This window comes from Primulina eburnea, chromosome 6 (genome assembly GCF_022965805.1).
Source record: "Primulina eburnea isolate SZY01 chromosome 6, ASM2296580v1, whole genome shotgun sequence".
Lineage (NCBI taxonomy): Eukaryota > Viridiplantae > Streptophyta > Magnoliopsida > Lamiales > Gesneriaceae > Primulina > Primulina eburnea.
Window position 1 is genome coordinate 39299734 of NC_133106.1, and position 21074 is coordinate 39320807.

Consider the following 21074-nt stretch of genomic DNA (forward strand, 5'->3'; position numbering starts at 1 on the left):
GTTCAATACCCCAAATGGGGAAGCCATCATTTGAGGATTTAGTTGGTACAATTGTTGCTGAATCTGGTAAGAGGATGGCTAAGACTGAGTCTAGGCTTGACAACCTAGAGACACACATGACGAATATTGGTGCTTCTTTGAAAATCCTTGAGTCGCAAGTTGAGCAGATAATGAGGTAACTCAAGTCTCAACCGTCAAGCACGGTACCAAAGACTACCGACCCAAATTTGAGAGAAGTGAACGCCATTTTCATACATCATGAGGAGATTGGAATGATAGAAGAGGATATGAAAATGTTGATCCCACACCCATCCGGGAAGATAAGCCAACACCAAGCAAAGGAATCCGAGATAAGAAAGGTAAGAGTTACGATTTAGATCAGTACATTGATATTTCTTTACTTCTTTACCCCCAAAGATTTATACAATTGAATGCTGAGTTTCTAAAGAAAAAAGGTCTTGAAGATCTCAAGAACCTAGACACTAACATTTAGTCTACAGATTAGGAGGAAGTGACACTTACCGAAGAAGGCGATGAGGAGATACAAAGAAATCTTCCACAGAAGCTGCAAGACCCCAGGGAATTTGTTGTACGATGTGCATTAGGGGCCAAATAGTGGGAAAATCTATTTGTGATTCAGGAGCGAGCGTGAATGTAATGCCAAGTTCTTTTTACGAGAGACTTGGACTAAGCAGGATGAAGCCCACATAACTAATCTTGCAGCTAGCAGATAAATCGATCAAGAAGGTACTGTTAGGTTTTGTGTAAGATGTTGAAGTTTAGATCGATAAACTGAGGCTTCCAATAGATTTCGTGGTGCATGACATGGAGAACAGTCAGAATGTTCGGGTCATTCTAGTACGACCATTTTGGCTACTGCTGGAGTCGTAATTGACGTGAAACAAGGAAGGTAGAGCATGTAGGTTGAAGGTCAAAGGGTGGAAATCAAGGCATCAAAGCGATCACATGACCCAAGTTCTTGGCAACTGCTGGTGACAGTCAGGTTGACGACGTTAAACCAAGCGCTTATTGGGAGGAAACCCAATCAATATCTTTTAATCCTTTAGTTGTTTTCTTTATTTTCACTAGTATAATTGGTTTTTGCGTTGTTATGTTATTGAATTATGCATGTGAAGATTAGACATTGATACATATGTTATTATGAAGGTAAAAATTTGAAACGGGTGTGGAAAAGAGCTCGAGTATTTGTAATCTCAGATGTACAAGCGCCTAGACGCCATTTGTCAGCGTCGCGGCTCCAATTTTTGCGAAGATCAAGCGCCTAGGCGCCATACATGAAGCGTCGTGACGCCAACATTGCGCAGGACATGAAAAGTATTACTTTTTATGCTAAAAATATTAATTTTTATGTTAAGAGTATTACTTTTTATTATGAATATTGGTAGGGTTGACCCATCTCACAGATAAAGATTCATGAGACCATCTCACAAGCGACCTACTCTTATTGGTTAATACATATGGAAGAGTTAGTTTTCAAGTTTCAATGTCAGGATACTTTCAAATAATTGTAATGTTAAGACTAGAGAAATTCAATCATTTGAGTTTGAGATAAATGTTAAATTTACTTGATTGATGAATCATATAATGATTGTCTATCATAAAAATAAAAAAATATATTAAAAATTGAATGTATCATTTTGACAAGTCAATTAATTAATTTATAATATCATGTTTAATTTATTACTCTATTGAAAAATTCGAGTAAATAAAAAATGGAGCTTATTTTATTTATTTTGGAAATAAATAATTGTTGAGAAAAATTAAACATTTTTTTTGGTCGGTTTGCATCCAACGGGTTGAGTTGTGTCTGTTGCTACTGCAATTCACCTTCTTCTCATAATAATAATTATAATATCCGATGGAAAAGGTGTCCATATCACACAGTAATACTAATGATATCATTGGCAGGAATCATATCAATTTAAATAATAACAATAATAGCAAATCTGCGAGGGGAACGAGGAGGATCAGCTGGATCTCCAAGTCCCCTCCATATTTTTATTGAAGTTTCGCATGCACCACCTACAACCATCTCTCTTTCAATCATCCATGGATTCGAAGCAGTTACGCCACGTTGAGTCTATGACCGCTCTCCCCTCTAAAGCTGGCAAGATCTCCCAATTGAATGCTCTCATCCTTGGCGAGGCGCTTGCTTCCGAAGAGGATCATCTAATCATCCCCAGCCACGATTTCTCTGTGCAGACTCATGTCTCTTCCCCCGGCCAGGTATTTGTTAAGTCGTTTTGATCTTTGCTTCATGCCTCCTTCCCTTTTTTTTAATCGTGCTGAGGTGGTGCTGCAGTTTCTGGAGATGTATTGAAAGCCTATTGAGGACCCTGATGGATTGTGGTCCGACTTTGCATCCATTTTTACTGGAAACAAAAATGGGAACAGTTTGTCTACTCGGAGAATGTCGACATTCGAAAGGGGTCTATCAACATTGAAGTCATTTAGATATTCACTTCCTTATTTTCTTTTCGCTTTTCGTCGCACTTCTCCTAAACTTATTAAATGTTTGACTTTTATTTGGGATCAGTGGTTCAAGGGTGGGATTACCGACATTTGCTACTATTGTTTAGATGCAAACATCTCAACATGAGATGGTGAAAAATTTGCAATCTATTGGGAACGAACCTTGATTTGACGCCACTTTGACTTACAAACAACTCCTGCAGAGAGTTTGTCAGGTCAATTTATCATTACTTTGCTTGTGGACTCTCATAGTTTCTGCTATAAATCGCTAGAAAAGTGATTTTCATATAATAATTGTGTTTTTATCCCTTGCTTTGCATCATAACAGCTTGCAAATTACTTGAAAGATGTTGGCATCCAAAAATGTGATGCTGTTTTGATTTATCTGCCTATGATCGTGGAATTTCCTATCGCCATGCTTGTTTGTGTGTGAATAGGGGCTGTTCACTCGGTACTGTACTAGAATATGTTGGTTATATCTTCATTTTTTGGGCGGGTCATCCACTCCTGAAAAATATAAAGTTGATGTGCTCGCTTGTTCAGGCTGTGTTTGCTGGATATTTCTCGGAGTCTCTTGCCCAGAGGATCATTGATTGCAAACCAAAGATTGTAATAACCTGCCATGCTGTTCGGAGAGAATCCAGGACCATTATCTAAAAGACATAGTCGATGCTGCGGTAGCAGAATCTAGCAGCAATGGTACTGTTATTATCTATCTAATGGATGATTGTGCTTTTACAAGTTCTGGAATTTTTGGTTTGATAAAAAAATGCAATGTTTTGTATCATAGGTCGACTTTAGTCGGTTTTCACTTTTTTTAACTCTTTTCCGGAGGTGATCTGCAACTCTTAAGTTTTTGGATTGCTGGTGAAAAAGTTCATGCATATGCAATTTACCAGATTTTTCTTTTCAAGTTAAATATAGAGCTAATTTCATTATGTTAATTTAACTTTGTAAATGACCTGAGTTTTAAAATTGTGGTGGGGAGCTGGGAAGATGGTAGGTTCCTTGACCTTTTGTTCCAAGCAGAATGTAACGAAATTAGTTTAACATGATGAGAGTACGAGACATGTTGGTGACTGATCCTGATTGCATTTTTCCACTCTCTTTTGTCAAAAGTGAGCGCATTTTTTATTTTCCCCCTCATCTCCCAGGTTGTGTGAAGGTGGAGAACTACTGGACAGGATATTGTCAAAGTAAGTGATTTAACATATATTTTGTACCCTATAATCTTCCTGCGTAAAATTCCAACTCTCTTATCTGGATTTGAAATATACAGGTTGGTGTTAATCAGTCTAGGCAAGCCATACACTCTTTTAAATAGGACTAGCACATGCATTATCTAATAAAATTTAAAATTTTGATTTTATGAAAAAATAATTTGAATCATTTTATTATTTATTTGGGTTTAATATTTTGACGATTAAGATATATTTAGCTTATATAATTCGATTAGTATTATGAAAAAAATAATAACATATATTACTTTTATAAATTTTAAACAATGTTCTCTATTAGAACTTTTTAACAATATTGACGTATACAATAATGCTTTCTTATTCACCACTAGATCATGAGTTTATATGCTAGAAAAACAATATAGTATAATAATATATTATTATATTTCTGATATTAAAATTATCAATTTGGAGGAACGTGTTGGTATTGGTGTATTTAATATGCAAAGGACCACCCCAAATATTTGTTTTTCTTTTAGAAAAAGAAATGAATCTTAATTTTGTTGTAGGCTTAGGTAGGCTTGGTTCGGTATAGTATACCAATTTTTCCAAAAAATACCGTAAATCATATTGAAAAATTTCGGTATCCAAAAAAAATATCGGTATCGTACTGAAATTTTTGTATACCATCATGTCGGTATATCGAAATTTTGTTATGATATAAATTTCATACCATTCTTACCAAAAAAACTTCGGCATACAGAAATTTCGGTACGGTATTGGTATAATACCATCTATACTGAATTTTTTTAAAAAAATTGTGTTATTCTCATCACAAAAAAGCTAAAAAGCCCAAAATAAAAAATTAGAATTGAAAGAGTAAGTGAGCCAAACAATATTATATTATTAATTTAAAATATATTAAAAAATTCGGTATTTCGGTTCCAAAATTTTTTGAATTCCATATCGATATTGATACCAAAAAGTTCGGTATGAGAACTGTAACAAAGTATTCGGTATATCGTTAAATTTGATATATGAGTTATTTTACGATAAGATAAGTGTGATATATCGGTTGATCAGTATTTTTGTTCACCTTATCTTTAGGCATTATAATAATAGTGTGGTGTTGATTAGAGCAGAGATCGTGTTTTTCGGTGATCAATCTGACTTATTATCACTGCCTGGGATTGTGTCGATGGGATTGTGTTGAATCCCAGGGCATTTGACATCCACACCATTATTAATTTATCTTAAACACAGAGCCTTTCATCATTTCATCAACACCTGCCATCTGTCGAACTCTATACTTATTTATCATTTGCAACTAGACCCAATCCTTCATTTCCATAATGCAACCACCGCCGATTTAAGCACATATACTACTAATACAACATTAAAATCTCTACGCCAATTTATTTGCAAACCAAACACAATTTCAAAATACATGAATCAATCCAGCCCAGTCTTGTCATTTTTTAACCATGCTATGTTCCAGGTCTCTGTTATTACATGAGTAGATGGCAGTTTGAAACATGTGATAACTTACAGGAGTGAGATCATTGATATATCGTAGGATGAACAAGGATGCTATCTGATTGATGCTACGATTTTGGTGAATGAAAAAAAGAGTATCCATGTAGCTATCTGTACAGGCCACCACATCTCAAATTATCATGGGTATTTAATTTTTCTCCACCTGTTAGAGTTATATGAGTCAACAATATTATTGATCTCGCTTTCTGCAGTTTGGTTTTTAGTTGATAATGATGTATAAGAAGAATTTATGTCTAAATATATTGAACTCATTGGTATTGAAACCAAGTATAGCTAAGATTTTGGGAACTATATAGGCATGATTAAATGTTCGCAATGATTCCCTAGTTCAATGTTGCCAAGCCTTTATTTTAAATTACTAGAAGCAAAGCACAACACACGTGGATAACGAATTTAAATACACAATGAATATTGATCATAAACTTACAAATGCACGTAGACACATAATTTTTTCACAAATATGATTTCACAGTTTATCTATCATTTTAAATAATCATGGTTTAGTTTTTTCAATCTTTTTCTTGCATGATTTTTGAATATTTTATTATCTTTTTTCATATTTTTACTTTTTCTACTTCTTTCTTCGATTAAATTAAGTAATCATATCTAATTTTCATGTTTTTTTCGTCGTCAGATTTGATTTTGATTAATCACTTTGATGGTTACGTGTTCTTTTTCCTCTAATCTTTTTTTTTTTTTTTTATTTGAGTTGTTTACCTTTTGGTTTAACTCCATTTTATTTTTCTTGTTTTTTTATAGTCTCGCTCAGTTTCTCCACATATTTTATCAAGGACACAGAAAAATTTCAAAATAATTCATAATCGGAAAAGTCAAAAATATAATTTTATTTTCTTCCTTTGAAAAATATTAATGGGACATTGATAAACCCAAATCTTATAGAGATTTTATGGATTTTATTTTACAATATTTGTACTTATATGTAATTATTATCCATAATTATGTGCTTATCTGAATAAATTTTATGATATTTGTAGATTTGAATAAAAGATGAAAAATACTTAATTTGGGAGATAAGATGAATTTACAAAATTTCAAAAGAAACGAAATATCAAAAGAAATGAAATAAATATTTTTATATTTTATTATTTTGAGAATATTGAAGTTTTGAAAGAAAATCTATACAGATCTTGATAAATAAAATCTATATAATCTTATCTACAATTTTAAAAATGAGATGAGCTTCAAAGAGTTGGAGGCCAATGAAGAAATATAAAAGGGCGAGACATGAGTAGCAAGAAGGGAGATGCAAAAGTGAAAAAAACTAGCTCAGAAGGGGGAAGGAGGAGAGAAAAGCAGAGAGAGAAGAAGGCAGTGACGTAAGAAAAAGGGCAGAAGAGAGGCAGAGTAGAGATGATAGAGAAAGGAAGAGAGAAGGCAAAGGACAATCACGTAAAGAAAGGAGGAGAGCAGAAGCAAAAGCAGAGGAAGGAAGAGAAGAAGGAAGTGCAGAATTGAAGGGTGGAAGATAAAAGGCAGAGTCAGGAGAAATTCCTCAACACACGCATAAAATAACTGAAAATTTCTCTTATTCCTTCTTTATTTTTGAAACATCTACTAATTTAAAATGAGAAAATAATTTATTTTTTAATATATAAGCAATAGTTGAAACCATGCCTGCGAAATTCACAAATTTAAATATTGTATTCTATAAAATCACCCCACTGCGGTTTAGGGGTTTCGGTTTTGGGTTATGGGTTTTGGTTTTAGGGTTTAGGTTTTTTTTAAGAAAAACACCGTCAGAAACGGGGGGTTAGGCAGACCCCCACCTATCTATATCATCCAAACAGAAATACAAGATTAGGGGTCTGGGGTTTGGGATGAGGGTTTAGGGGTTAGGAGTTCGGGGGGTTAGGGTTCGGGGTAGGGATTAGGGTTTCGGGTTTCGGGTTTGGTTTAGGGGTTAGGGTTTAGGGTTAGGGTTTAGGGTTTTTTTTTGTTTTTTTAAAGATTTGACCTCCACAAGGTATTAGGGTTTAGGGTTTGGGGTTTGGGGTTCGGGGTCCGGGGTCGGGGGGAGGGGTCGGGTTCGGGGTTAGGGTTTTTTTTTTAACAGTACAAAAATAAAATCCTAAATAAAGAGGGGGACTAGACCAAGACCTCTCAAAAAGGTGACTAAACAAAATACAACAATAAAACCTAAGGAAGCAAATACATCAGCACAAGCTAAACCCTAGGAGAAGTGCATAACAATAAAATCAACATAAAGACAGTAAAGCATAAAATGAATGCAGCTCGGGGCCAGGGAAACCACTGAGATAAGTCATCCAGAGCTGCCATAACACTCACGAAGAGAACATGAAGGAGAAAATCAAGCGAGCAAGGAGAAACCTGCAGAAAACGCCCGCCAGAGACCAGGAGTGGAATAGGTAAAAGCACCAACGGAGAAGGGGCTGGAACCCTCCCAGACCATAAAAACAAAGCATGGAGAGTGCAAGTATCAGAACCCACTCTCACAGAACATACAAAATGATCCAAATCACCATCCTAAGTGACTCTCGGTAATCTAGAACTGTAGAACCTCTGAAAAACCCAGGAGAGGATAGAACTAACAGCTGGAGCAAGTAGACATCGCCCCAACTATGAAAGTCGAAAATAACCTTAAGTCCAAGAAGTGACTCACAAACTTGGGCAAGAAGAGAACGACCCAAGCACCGGAGATAAATCGGGTGTAGAAGCCCACCAAAGAAGCGACACACCTAAAAAAACCATGAACACACGAAACACACACAGAAAATGCACACACCCATAAAATCTAGAACTCAAGACACGCACACGAACAACAACGCACACAGGCACACCCACACACGCACACACTCAAAAACAATAATATAATACATTTTTTTTCTTTTTTTTTCGATCGTTTTTTTTTCGATCCTTTTTTTTTTCCATGAACGAATTCTAATAACATCTTGCTCTGAGGTAAGGGAGCCCAGAGAAATCAGATTGAGCGAAGATGGAAACAGGGGTGGGGAGGGAAGATCCTAAAACAAGGGTAAACCGCCTATGAATATGAGCCTCCAATGCCAAAGCATCCGCCACCGAGTTCCCCTCACGGAATATATGGGAAATATGAACCTGTCGCCCCCTCAAAAGACAAACAATCCTGGTAACAATGTGATCCACAGGCCAACTACACCTCCTAGATCTGAGGGTGTGAATAGAAATCTGGGAATCGGTCTCAATCCAAAGAGGGAAAAGGCTGAAATCAGTACAAATAAGGAGACCCCTCCACACGGCCCACAACTCTGCTCTGACATTGGTCCCAACACCAATGAACTCGTTGAAGGAGAGGATGATCCTGCTTGACGAGTCCCGAACAATACCACCTGCTGAAGAATCCCCGGGGTTGCCTCGAGAGCTTCCATCCACATTCAATTTGAAGCAACCCGATGGGGGATGAAGCCATCTGACAATCATCATTTTCCGGATTCTCGTATGACGAACCGAGATGCCCATGAGACTGGCAGCATGGGAGAAGCCCAACCAATGGCTAGACTTGATGATATGAGCAGAAAAAGCCAGTCTGAGATAAGACGTGATCTGGGATATGACAGTCACGGTAGAGATATGCAACTGTCTATGCTTGGCATCATTTCTAGCAATCCAAAGGAACCACAGAACGATGAATGGGAAGAACTCTTTCACATGACCACCAGGTGACCAGTTTAGATTCTTCTTCCAAGCACTGAGAAACAAACTGAGGTCAAGGGTTCGAGGAATACGAACCCTAAAGATGGCCCCAAAGAAATGCCACACAGAACGGACAATCGGGCCGTCTAGGAATAAATGAGAAAACGACTCGGCCATGTCACAACAGTGACACCTCGATGCCAGAGTAATCCCGCGTTGTTGAAGCACCTCATCAACAGGAAGCCACTTATGCCAAAACCTCCATAGGAAGAAGGACATAGTGGGCCTCAGCCAGCTACCCCAGCAGGGGGTGAAAATATCCTGAATAGGAGCTCTCGCACGCACGGACTCCCAAGCAGACCAGGAAAGAAAAGACGCCATCAGGGCTCAGAATCCAGCGAGCAACATCTGGCTCACCACAAGCAATGGGGATCAGAGTAATATCCTCAGGCAATAACTGGACCAACAACAAAAGAGAGCCTGTCAAAGTCCCACCCGTCATCTAGAAAGAAGCAAGAGAGACGAATTCCACGGTCACCACGGACCTGACGCAGAGTGGATAGGGGTGCATCGCCGAACCAGGTATCATCCCAAAAGGATAAGTCCCTGGTGCCGACCCGCCAACGGATGCATGACTCTGCCCTAGGACGAATATGGATCATCCTACGCCATGTAGGAGAAATGTGCCCCCGGATGGGGACAAAAGACGGATGCTCAGTCCTACAATACTTATTTAGGAGGAATTTCGCCCAAAGGGAAATACCCTGCCTGAATCTGAACCATAACTTGATCGAAAAACCATCAACCAAGTCCTTCAAATTGCGGAACCCAAGGCCCCCTTCGAAGACAGGGAGACAAGCACGAGACCATCTGGCCCAATGCCACTTCTTCTCAAGGGGTCGAGACCCCCATAAGAAACCATTGAAAATCAGCTCAAGTCTCTCGATGACCGCCAAAGGAGGCTGGATCACCTGGAAGAGATAGATGGGGATGGAAAGGAGAACACTGCGAATGAGAGTCATACAACTCCCAGGAGACAAGGTGCGGGAGTCCCAACCATCTAATTTCTTCCTAACGGCTTTAAGAATGGGTTCAAAGAGAGAACACTTGCGATTCCCTCGGTAAAGAGGGACTCCAAGGTAGAAGGTGGGAAGCTGCCCCTCTCTGAATCCCGTCAAACGAGAAGTCGAAGCCGAGAACTCGCAGGGCAGCTAGGAGGAAGAAAGATAGCGCTCTTGGAGACATTGACCATCTGGCCCGAACAGTTGGCATAATGCCGAAGAAAATCCATAATGCGCCGAATGCCACGGGTCCCACCATTAGCAAAAATAATGATATAATCAGCATAAGCTAAGTGGGAAACCAGGGTGTCACACCCCGATCGAAAACGAGTATCTGGAAATTGCAGAGAAATGCGGTTCAGCCCCCGAGAGAGATACTCCGCCCCCAGAATGAAGAGGAGGGGAGAGATGGGATCTCCTTGATAGAGACCTCTGGAAGAACTAAAAAAACCTGCGGGAGTACCATTGATATTCAAAGAAAACTTGCAATGAGAAATGCAAGCCGATACCATGGCAACAACTGTATCCGAAAATCCAAGCTTATTGAGAATCTGGAGAAGAAAAGGCCATTGGACCCTGTCATAGGCCTTAGCCATATCCAACTTGATGATGACATTACCCCCGCGCGAGGTAAGATTGAAACTATGAATGAGTTCCTGGGCTAGAAGGATGTTACCAGATATAAGTCTACCCGGAACAAAACCGCTCTGATTCAAAGATATGATCTTCTCGACAACCTTGCTCATACGCGAATATAGCAACTTCGAGATGATATTGTTCGTGACATTGCAGAGGCTAATCGGACGAAAGTCAGTCCATGACTGAGCTCCCTCAACTTTCGGAATCAGAGTGATGGTGGTGGCAGTGAAACCCTGGGGCATCGGGGACCCATGAAAGAAGTCCAACACCGCATCGAGAACATCATGCTGGATAATGTCCCAACAGTGCTGGAAAAAAGCCGCAGAGAATCCATCGGGCCCCGCAACACTATCCATGTGGATGGAGAAGACGACAGCACGAACCTCTTCCAAGGAAGGTTCGGCAGTGAGAAGGCAGTTCTCTGATTCCGAGATCAGAGGGATAAAATCAGAGAAATTCGGGCAACCCATAACAGAAGGGTCCCCGTTAAGCAGGTTCTGGAAGAAAGCGGATCCAGAACGTTGAATAAGCTCAGGGGATGTGATACACACCCCATCCTCCCAAACACAGAAGATCCTATTAACCACACGTCTCTTCTTAACCATGTTGTGGAAGAGTTTGGTGTTCTTCTCACCATCCTCTAACCATTTACAGGCAGATTTTTGTTTCCAAAAATCCGCCTCCATGGCAGTGACCTTCGCAAGATCTTCATTACACTTGGACAAGCAAGTCCAGTGTAAATCAGTAGGATTGGTCTCACAAGCACTTTCCGCTAGAAGCACCGCATTCTCAGCCTCAGAGATTTTATCGAAGATGTTTCCAAAGACATCCTGATTCCACCACTTGAGGTGACTCTTAAGCCGCTTGAGCTTGACAAAAAGCCGAAGCATACCCGTCAGATGACAAGGATTATGCCAGTTCAAACGCACCGTCTGAAGAAAATTGTGGTGTCTCGTCCCCATACTCTGGAACCGAAAAGAAAACGGCCCACGAGCAATGATGGGAGTGGAGATAAGGAGGGGGAATGATCCGAGACAGTACGAGGAAGATGCTGGACTCGGATAGAGGGGAAATGATCACACCAGTCAGTCGAAACGAAGAGTCTATCCGGACGCTTCCAGATGGTTTGGTTCGTCCAAGTGAAGTACGACCCATCAAAACCAACATCAAGTAAACCAGAATCAAGAATGAAAGCATTAAATTCATCCATGGGAAGACGACGCCCCCCAGAAGTACCGAGGCACTCACTGGCATCGCGAACGATATTGAAGTCCCCCCCAACAAGCCAAGGACCCATGTCAGGTTTAATCTGGAGCAACGAAGCCCAAAGATCGCGCCTTTCAATGTAATCACATTTGGCATAGATAAAAGTGCAAAGGACAGAAGTAGGGAGAAAAGAAGAAGAAACGCGGACGTGTAAAAGCTGAACATGGTCAAGGACACACTCAATCTGAACATCTTCAGAAGAAAAGACCCAGATGTGACCAGAAATATTTGAAATGACACTACGAAATCCCAACCTACGAGAAATGAAACGCTGATCAAGCGGGATCAGAGGCTCCAAGATGGCTAGGACTTTGACACGATGCTTCTTAACATAGGCATGGAGCCTTTGTTGGGAGCTCGGGTTCCCAAGACCCCTGACGTTCCAAATGAAGTAATTCATGGGGAACGGCCATGAGAGGGGTGCCGTTTCTTAGCTGCATTATCAGAGACCCTTAGCAGCGGATGTTTTTTGGTGTGGTCAGCCATGTCGGAGTCTCTGTCAAGATCAACAGAGTCCCTACCATCACAAGATGCATATCCGCGGGGTGAATGGATGACATGATCCCGCTCTGACTCAAAAACCAACAGACTGATCTCAGAGGAAACTAATCCTTGCTGGGCAATGGAGTTCTCAAGAAGTTTGGAGGATACATCAACATGAATAGATGGACTAGAAGGGATGGAATGACTGCTATGATTTTCCACACAAAGAGAAATGAGATCCTCGCGCAAGGGAGCGCCGACCTGCGGTGAGCCGAGGTCCTCAGTACAGTCAGCAAAAAGAACGTCATCCTCCTCCTCCTTGGCCCAAGGCTGAGCTAGAGGGGCACATTTAATCGAGAGGGATGACTGAACGGGGCTAGAAAGCGAATTCCCACTGACAGCAGGGTTTAGGGTTTAGGGTTTTTTTTTTTTTTTTGCGAGAAAACACCGCCAAAGGCGGGGGGGTTAGGCAGACCCCTACCTGTATATATCATCAAAACATAGATACAACATAAAACCTAACGAGAGGGGGACTATACCAAGACCTCTCGAAAAGCTGCCACATAACACACATAAAAAAAAAATCTAGGGTGGCAAATAAATGAGCCAAAAACTAATCCCTAGGTAAAGCGCATAATACAAATGAACATCAAGAAGCAACGCTAAATACATGTAAATAAATCGAAACATATCTAAGCAGTAGAGATCCAGCTCAGAAATAGGTGCAAAAGACCACCGATGGTACCCATCTCTGAGCCATCTGCCAATGTAATGCCAAACTGAGGAACACCTCCTAATCTGAGATCGGTCTGCTATACACGATCTGACAGTCAAAATAGTATGCAACTGGAAAGTCACTGTGCAAAAACGGTCGAAACACAATAGGAGGACCGTAATCCAGCGCAAGTCATAAAAGCTCCAAGACCCAAGGAGAAGGGGACAGCTGACGGAGCGCATAACATCAAAAATCCAAGCATGACTGAAACTCTGAAATAAGAGGCAACCAAAAGAGAACATCCAGAGCCACCAATGCATGGAACTAAAGTATAAACTATATAAATCCCGAAATGAACGAGGCTCCAGGCCAGAGAGACCACAGAAATAAATCATCCAGAGCCATCGACAAGAGAGCATAAAAATAAGAAAGCGACGGGCAAGGAGAAGCCTGCAGTGAGCGCCAGCCGGATAACAGGAAAGGTCCAAAGAAACGCACCGACAGAGAAAGTGCTGGGACCCAACCAAATCCAAAGGAACAAGACAAGGAGAGTGCAAGTGTGTGGGCCAACTTGCACAGCTCAAAAGAGAGATAGAAAACAACCTCCAAGCACAAAAAACCTGCAAGAAAAAAATATACATATATATATATATAGATAAAGAAAGAGAGCCAAAAGGAAGAAGGGGCTGCGAATGGCTAAGAATATCTGGATCTGAGATAAGGAAGTCCAGAACGATCAGAACGGGCAAGGATGGAGATGTGGCTGGGTAAAGAAGGACCTAACTCTAAGGTAAACTGCCTAAGATCATGGGCCCTAGCCGCCAAAGCATCCGACACCGAATTACCCTCCCGGTATATATGAGAGATATGAACCAAACTCCCCCTCAAGAGAACCAAAATCCTAGACACAATGTGATCCAATCCCCAACGACACTGACGAGAGCGGACGATCTGAATAGAAATCTGGGAATCAACCTCGATCCAAAGAGCGAAAAGAGAAAGATCAGAACAAAGAGTAAGACCCTTCCAGACCGCCCAGAGTTCCGCCCGGATAGTAGACCCAGCTCCAAGGAACTCACTGAACGAAAGCAAGACCCGCCCAGAATGATCACGAACGACGCCACCAACCGAAGAATCCCCAGGATTCCCTCTCGAACTCCCATCCACATTAAGCTTAAAACAACTGACCGGCGGCCGAAGCCAACGAACAATCGCCGTCCGATGATATCTGTAAAAGCAAACCGAAATCCCCAGCGATCGCGCCACCTGGAAATAACCCACCCAATGCTTGGGTTTGACAGTACGCGCAGAATGGGCGAGGCGCAGGTAAGACAAGATCTGGAACTTCACCGTCTCTCCAGAAATGGAGAGCTGGCGGTGCTTCGCATCATTCCGAGCCGTCCAGAGAAACCACAAAATAATGAAAGGGAGAAACTCCCTCACATGGCCCCCTGGAGCCCAGACCAGATCCCGCTTCCAGGCACTAAGGAATAACCGGAAATCCTCGATGTCAAGGATACGAACCCCAAAGACAGCACCAAAAAAATGCCAAACAGGACGAGCCACCGGGCTGAGAATAAACACATGCATGAATGTCTCAGACATATCACAACACTGACAACGAGACGCTAACGCAAAGCCACGGCGCTGAAGCACCTCATCAACTGGAAGCCACTGATGTCAAAATCTCCAAAGAAAGAATGACATCGTAGGCCTCAACCAGCTACCCCAACAGGGGCGATTAAAACCAGAGATCGGGGCGCACAAACGGATCAACTCCCAAGCGGACTTGACAGAAAAATCACCATCGGAGCTATGGATCCATCGAGCCGAATCCAACTCTCCCGAAAGAATCGGGACCAACACAATCTGCTCCGCAAAGGAAGGAGCAACAACTGAACAAAGAAGGTCAAAATCCCAGGTTCCCTCCGAAAGAAAATGGGAAACCCGGGCACCACGATCCCCACAGACCTCAGTCTGACTGGACAGGGAAACATCCCTGAACCAACAATCATCCCAAAAAGAAACATCTCCATGGCCAACACGCCAGCGAATACCACTCTCCGCACGAGGCCTGATCTGGAGCAAACGCCGCCAAGTGGGAGAGATAAAACCATGAGAAGAAACACAAGCTGGGTGCGCCAAGAGACAATATTTCCTCATCAAAAATTTGGCCCAGAGGAAAGATCCCTGCCTGAACCGAAACCACAGTTTATCGAGAAGCTATCCACGAGATCTTTCAATCTCCGGAAGCCAAGACCCCCCTCCTCCACGGGGATGCAAGCCCGAGACCAGCGAGCCCAATGCCATTTCTTCTCCAAGGGCCTGGACCCCCAAAGGAAGGCATTAAAGGCTCTCTCGAGTTTCTCCATGACAGCCAACGAAGGCTGAACAACCTGAAACAAAAATATGGGCATCGAGAGGAGCACGCTACAAATGAGGGTCATGCGGCTCCCCGGAGAAAGAGTACGAGTCTCCCAACCCTCCAACCGCCTCCTAACAGACTGTAAGAGGGGCTCAAAAAGAGAACACGTCCTATTGCCCCGAAATAAGGGGACTCCTAGGTACTTGATCGGCAAGTGACCCTCCGCAAAGCCAGTGATACGCAAAAGTCTAGAGCGAAGGCGCTCAGAGCATCGCGGAGGTAAAATCAGAGAACTTTTGACAGCATTCACCATCTGTCCCGAACAGTTCTCATAGTGATGCAGAAAGTCTAAAAGACGCTGCATCCCACGAGACCCACCATTGGCAAAAATAATGATATCATCAGCATAGGCCAGGTGGGAAATCAAAAGATCACAACTAGAATGGTACCTAATAGCAGGATGACGCAAGTAGAGTCTGTCAAGGCCACGCGAAAGATACTCCGCCCCTAAGATGAAGAGAAGAGGGGACAATGGGTCTCCCTGCCTGAGGCCCCTGGTAGAACCGAAGAACCCCGAAAGAGAACTGTAGGACCGAGTGCTTACCGCTTTACCAAAAGCTATAGCTTTTGGTAAAGCGGTAAGCACTCGGTCCTACAATTGGTATCAGAGCCAAGGTCACGGGTTCGATTCTCATTGATTGCAAGGAGTGCAATTATTGAGAGGGAGATTGTTGGGTGCAATAATTGTCCCTGCTTGGTAGAGTGATCGAACCGTGGTGCTTGTGCTGCTGTGCGGTTTAAAAGATTTGAGTTGCACCATTACCACTAGCTATAGCTTTTGGTAAAGCGGTAAGCACTCGGTCCTACAATTGCAATAATTGTCCCTGCTTGGTAGAGTGATCGAACCGTGGTGCTTGTGCTGCTGTGCGGTTTAAAAGATTTGAGTTGCACCATTACCACTAGCTATAGCTTTTGGTAAAGCGGTAAGCACTCGGTCCTACAATTGGTATCAGAGCCAAGGTCATGGGTTCGATTCCCATTGATTGCAAGGAGTGCAATTATTGGGAGGGAGATTGTTGGGTGTAATAATTGTCCTTGTTTTGTAGAGCGATCGATCCATGGTGCTTGTGCTACTGTGCGGTTTAAAAGATTTGAGTTGCACTATTACCACTAGCTATAGCTTTTGGTAAAGCGGTAAGCACTCGGTCCTACAAGAACCATTGATATTAACGGAGAAATGACAATGAGAAATTAAGGCCGAGACCAACGCCACAACCTGCTCAGAGAAACCAAAATGGCGCAAAACAGCAAAAAGGAAAGGCCATTGGACCCGATCATAGGCCTTAGCCATATCCAACTTCAAAATAACATTACCACCACGAGTGGGGAGAGTGAGACTATGAGTGAGCTCCTGAGCAAGGAGAATGTTATCAGAAATCATCCGTCCCGGAACAAAACCACTCTGATTCAAAGAAATAAGTCTCTCCGCCACAGCCCGCAAACGAGAGTACAACAACTTAAAAATGATTTTGTTCGTGACATTACAGAGGCTGATCGGACGAAAATCCGACCAAGCCCGAGCACCCTCGACTTTTGGGATCAAAGTAATCGTGGTGGCAGTAAAGCTCTGGGGCAGGGGAGAGCCTCTGAAAAAATCTAAAACCGCATCCAACACATCCTGATGAACGATCTCCCAGCAATGCTGGAAAAACGCCGAAGAGAAGCCATCAGGGCCTGCCACACTGTCCGGAGAAATGGAGAAAACAGTAGCACGCACCTCCTCAAGGGAGGGGGTAGCAGTAATCCCATAATTCTCCTCATCAGAAATCACCGAAGGAAACCCCGAAAAATCAGGACAATCAAGCACAAAGGGATCCCCAGTGAGTAAGTGCTGAAAAAACGAGGCACCCGACTGCTGAATCATAATAGGAGACGTCAGGAAAACCCCATCATCCCATATGCGGAAAATCTTATTAGCCACACGCTTCTTCTTAACCATGTTATGAAAGAGTTTGGTGTTCCGCTCACCATCCTCTAGCCAGTTGCATGCAGCTTTTTGTTTCCAAAAATCCGCCTCCATGGCAGTGACATGCGCCAGATCCGCATTACGATCGGACAAGACAGTCCAATTGGAATCAGAAGGATCGGCCTCACAGGCAAGCTCCGTGGAACGAACCGCACTCTCAGCCTCGGTGATTTTATCAAAGATGTTACCAAAAACATCCCGATTCCACCACTTAAGGTGATTCTTAAGACGCTTCAACTTGACAAAAAGACGCGACATACCAGTCAGACTACAAGGTAAATTCCAATTAAGCCTAAAAGTCTGCAAAAAACCATGGTGCCTAACCCACATACGCTGGAAGCGAAACGAGCTCGGACCACGGGCAAAAACAGGAGCGGTAACCAAAAGCGGACAGTGATCCGAGACAGTACGAGGGAGATGTTCAACCCGAATCGAGCTGAAATGATCTCCCCAATCAACAGAAACCAAGACCCTGTCCAACCGCTTCCAGATGGTCTTATTCGTCCAAGTGAACGAAGACCCCTCAAAACCAGCATCGATCAGGCCAGAATCAAGAATAAAAGTGTTGAACTCCTCCATGGGTAGCAACCTACCACTACGGGAGCCCAAGCACTCAGAAGCATCCCTGACGACATTAAAGTCGCCCCCAACCAGCCACGGACCCAAAACAGGCTTGACCAAAAGCAAGGAAGCCCAAAGATCCCTACGCTGGACATAATCACATCTAGCATAGACAAAAGAACAAAATATCTCTGTCGGCAAGAAAGAGGCAGAGACTCTGATGTGAAGGAACTGAGCATGATCAAAAACACACTCCGCCCTCACATCAGCAGCAAAAAAGACCCAGATATGACCGGAGAGATTAGAGATGACTCCAGAAAACCCCAAACAACAAGTCATGAATCTCGGATCCAGATCAATCATGGGCTCCAAAACAGCCAAAACCTTAATCTGTTTCTCCTTCACAAAGGCATGAAGCCTCTGCTGGGACTCCGAACCTCGAAGTCCCCGGATATTCCAGATTAAGCAATTCATGGGGAACGAGTGGAAGAAGGGTCCAATCGCTTTTTACGCGATCGTCGACCATCATCCTGAGGTCTCTTTCTGGGATTGGACATGTCAGTGTCCAGAATACTACACTCAGACCCACAGCTAAATCCAGACACAGAATGTCGATCAAAATCCTGATCAAGATCATCAGCCGACATGTGACTGGGAATCATCTCAAGAATAGGGGGTCCCTGTCGAGCAATCAACTCGGCCAGCATAGAAGTGGCATCAGCAGGGGAAGCAGGAAGAGATGGGACCGAGTGACTGCTATGATTTTCAAGACAAACTTCCGGGGGGGCAAACACAGGCACCACATCCGGGCGTGGAGATCCAAGGTCATCCACGCAATCCACATAAGGAGCACTCTCATCGTCCTCAGCCACCGTGACCACAGGGCGATCAGAAGAAGGGGCCTCCTGATGAGAACATAAACCGACAGAGGAATCAAGAGGATCATCCCTCGGGGGAAGGGACTGTTCCAAAAGCACAACACCAAGTAAATCAGGAGCCACATCCTCGGTGCGGGGCCCAGAACCAGAATTTTGTCCAACCAAATCATCAGCGTCAAAACGCTGGGCCTCATTATGCCATGGGGATAGGACTTCAAAAGCATTAGACGAAATCATTCCCTGCGGGACAACAGTGTCGGGAGGGGTAACTCCAGTAGGAGGACCCCGACGCACTGGATGCCTCCTCCTCCTCCGTCTGGGACCGAAGCCTATTTCTTGAAGCTGGGGCTGTGGTCACGTAGGAAAAACAGGAGTAACACCCTCCTGGGGTGTCTGGACTGTAGGATCAACTGGCTGCTTAGGATTAGAAGAAGCCTGATTAGGCCTAGCAGGCCTAGGGTTCTTCCCATGAGAGTAACAAACACTAGTGGAATGTCCCAGCATCTTGCAATCAGTGCAATACACAGGGATTTTCTCATAAACAACATCAAGAACCTGGGTATGTTCTCCCCAACCAACCCAGACCTGCTTAGTGAGAGGCTCTAAGACATTAACCTCCACACAAACACGAGCAAAAGATCCACGAGAAGCATTAGCAGTGTAGTCATCCATTTTCACCGGTTTACCCACAAGTTTAGCCAAAGCAAAAAGAATGTGTTTGTCAAACAAGTGCAGGGGTAAACCTGGAAAACGAATCCAAACTGGAGCAATGGGAGATTCTTCTTGTAACTGAAATTCAGGAGTCCACTTAGAGAATCTGATCCCCAGTGGTCCCACCATCATGGTCCCCCGCGTCCAGATACGCGCATAGTCCTCTTCACAGGAGAGGGAAATAACAAGAAAACCTCGGGGCAAAAATTTTAAATCAAAGGAACGCACAAGCCCCAATTTACCAAAAGCCGCAGAAATCATAGAATTAGGAACAAGTGACCGGTTGCCTGAAATTTTTCCAACCAAAGCATATTTGAAGGGCTCAGTCAATGAAGATATGACCTCAACCGGGAATCTGATACCCGGCTTACCATCCATCAAAGACGGTGCAGGCATCTCTTCCATCGACTTGAGGACATCATCAAAGCTTTTCTTCACCGTACGAGGGGACGGTGGTGATAAAACATCACGAAAAGACACAGGAAAAGAAGCAACAGTATTCGTACCTGAACTGGTCGCAGGAACAGGAGAGTTGGTGTTCCAACCGGATCACCCACAGAGACGCTTTACCAGCAAGTTGAAGGATTGCATGTTATTGCAGACTCAAATGTTGGTAGCATTGCAGATCTGACGGAATTTGTGGAACGAAGAATGGTGTCTGTTGGAGAAGATCTCGAATCTAGATGTGATGGATTCAAACTTGAGTTGAAATTGTTGAAGAAGGCCGTTGGTGCTGGAACGACCGGGCATGCATCTGCTTCAACAAAGTTCAAAGTCCCTGATCCTAAGCCATTTGGTGGAAAACGCAGTGCCAAAGAGTTGGAAAACTTTCTGTGGGACATGGAAACTTATTTCCAGGCTGCCAAAGTCCCCGATGAAGAGAAAGTATCGATCACAAGCATGTATTTGATCGAGGATGCAAAATTATGGTGGCGGGCTCGTCTATCTGATGATGCTAGTGCAAACCGTGACAAGATTGAGACATGGGAGACCCTAAAACGAGAATTGAAAGAGCAGTTTCTGCCTAGCAATACTTCGTGGCTTGCTAGGGAGTCACTTCGAAAATTGAAGCATTCTGGAACTACTCGGGATTATGTTAAGGACTTCAGTTCGCTGATGTTGGATGTAAGGGATATGTCTGAGGAAGACAAACTCTTCAATTTCCTCGCAGGATTGCAACCTTGGGCTCAAGCTGAATTGCGAAGGCAAGGAGTCAAGGATTTGCCATCCGCCATTGCTGCTGCCGATAGGTTGGTCAATTTCAAAACTATTGGTGCTAGTGATGCTGTCCCGAAGCGAAATGATGCGAAAGACAAAGGCAAGTCTAAGTTTGTCAAATCTGACAAATTTAGGAAAAATAAGGGCAAGAAAGGTGGTGAAAGCATCACCAAAGAGACCAAGGAAACATATGTCTTTGATAAAACGAAGCGTGGATGTTTCACATGCAATGGTGACCACCGAATGCGAGATTGTCCAAAGAAGGAGAAACT

At 43.1% G+C, this 21074-nt stretch overlaps 1 long non-coding RNA gene across 1 annotated transcript; it reads left to right on the forward strand.

The window, feature by feature from the left end:
* The first annotated feature begins 1909 nt into the window (after positions 1-1909).
* On the forward strand, positions 1910-3391 carry LOC140833645 (uncharacterized). The gene is made up of 5 exons (XR_012118513.1): positions 1910-2247; positions 2324-2466; positions 2558-2708; positions 2822-2944; positions 3037-3391. It is a non-coding gene; the product is annotated as an uncharacterized lncRNA (long non-coding RNA).
* The last annotated feature ends 17683 nt before the right edge of the window (positions 3392-21074 follow it).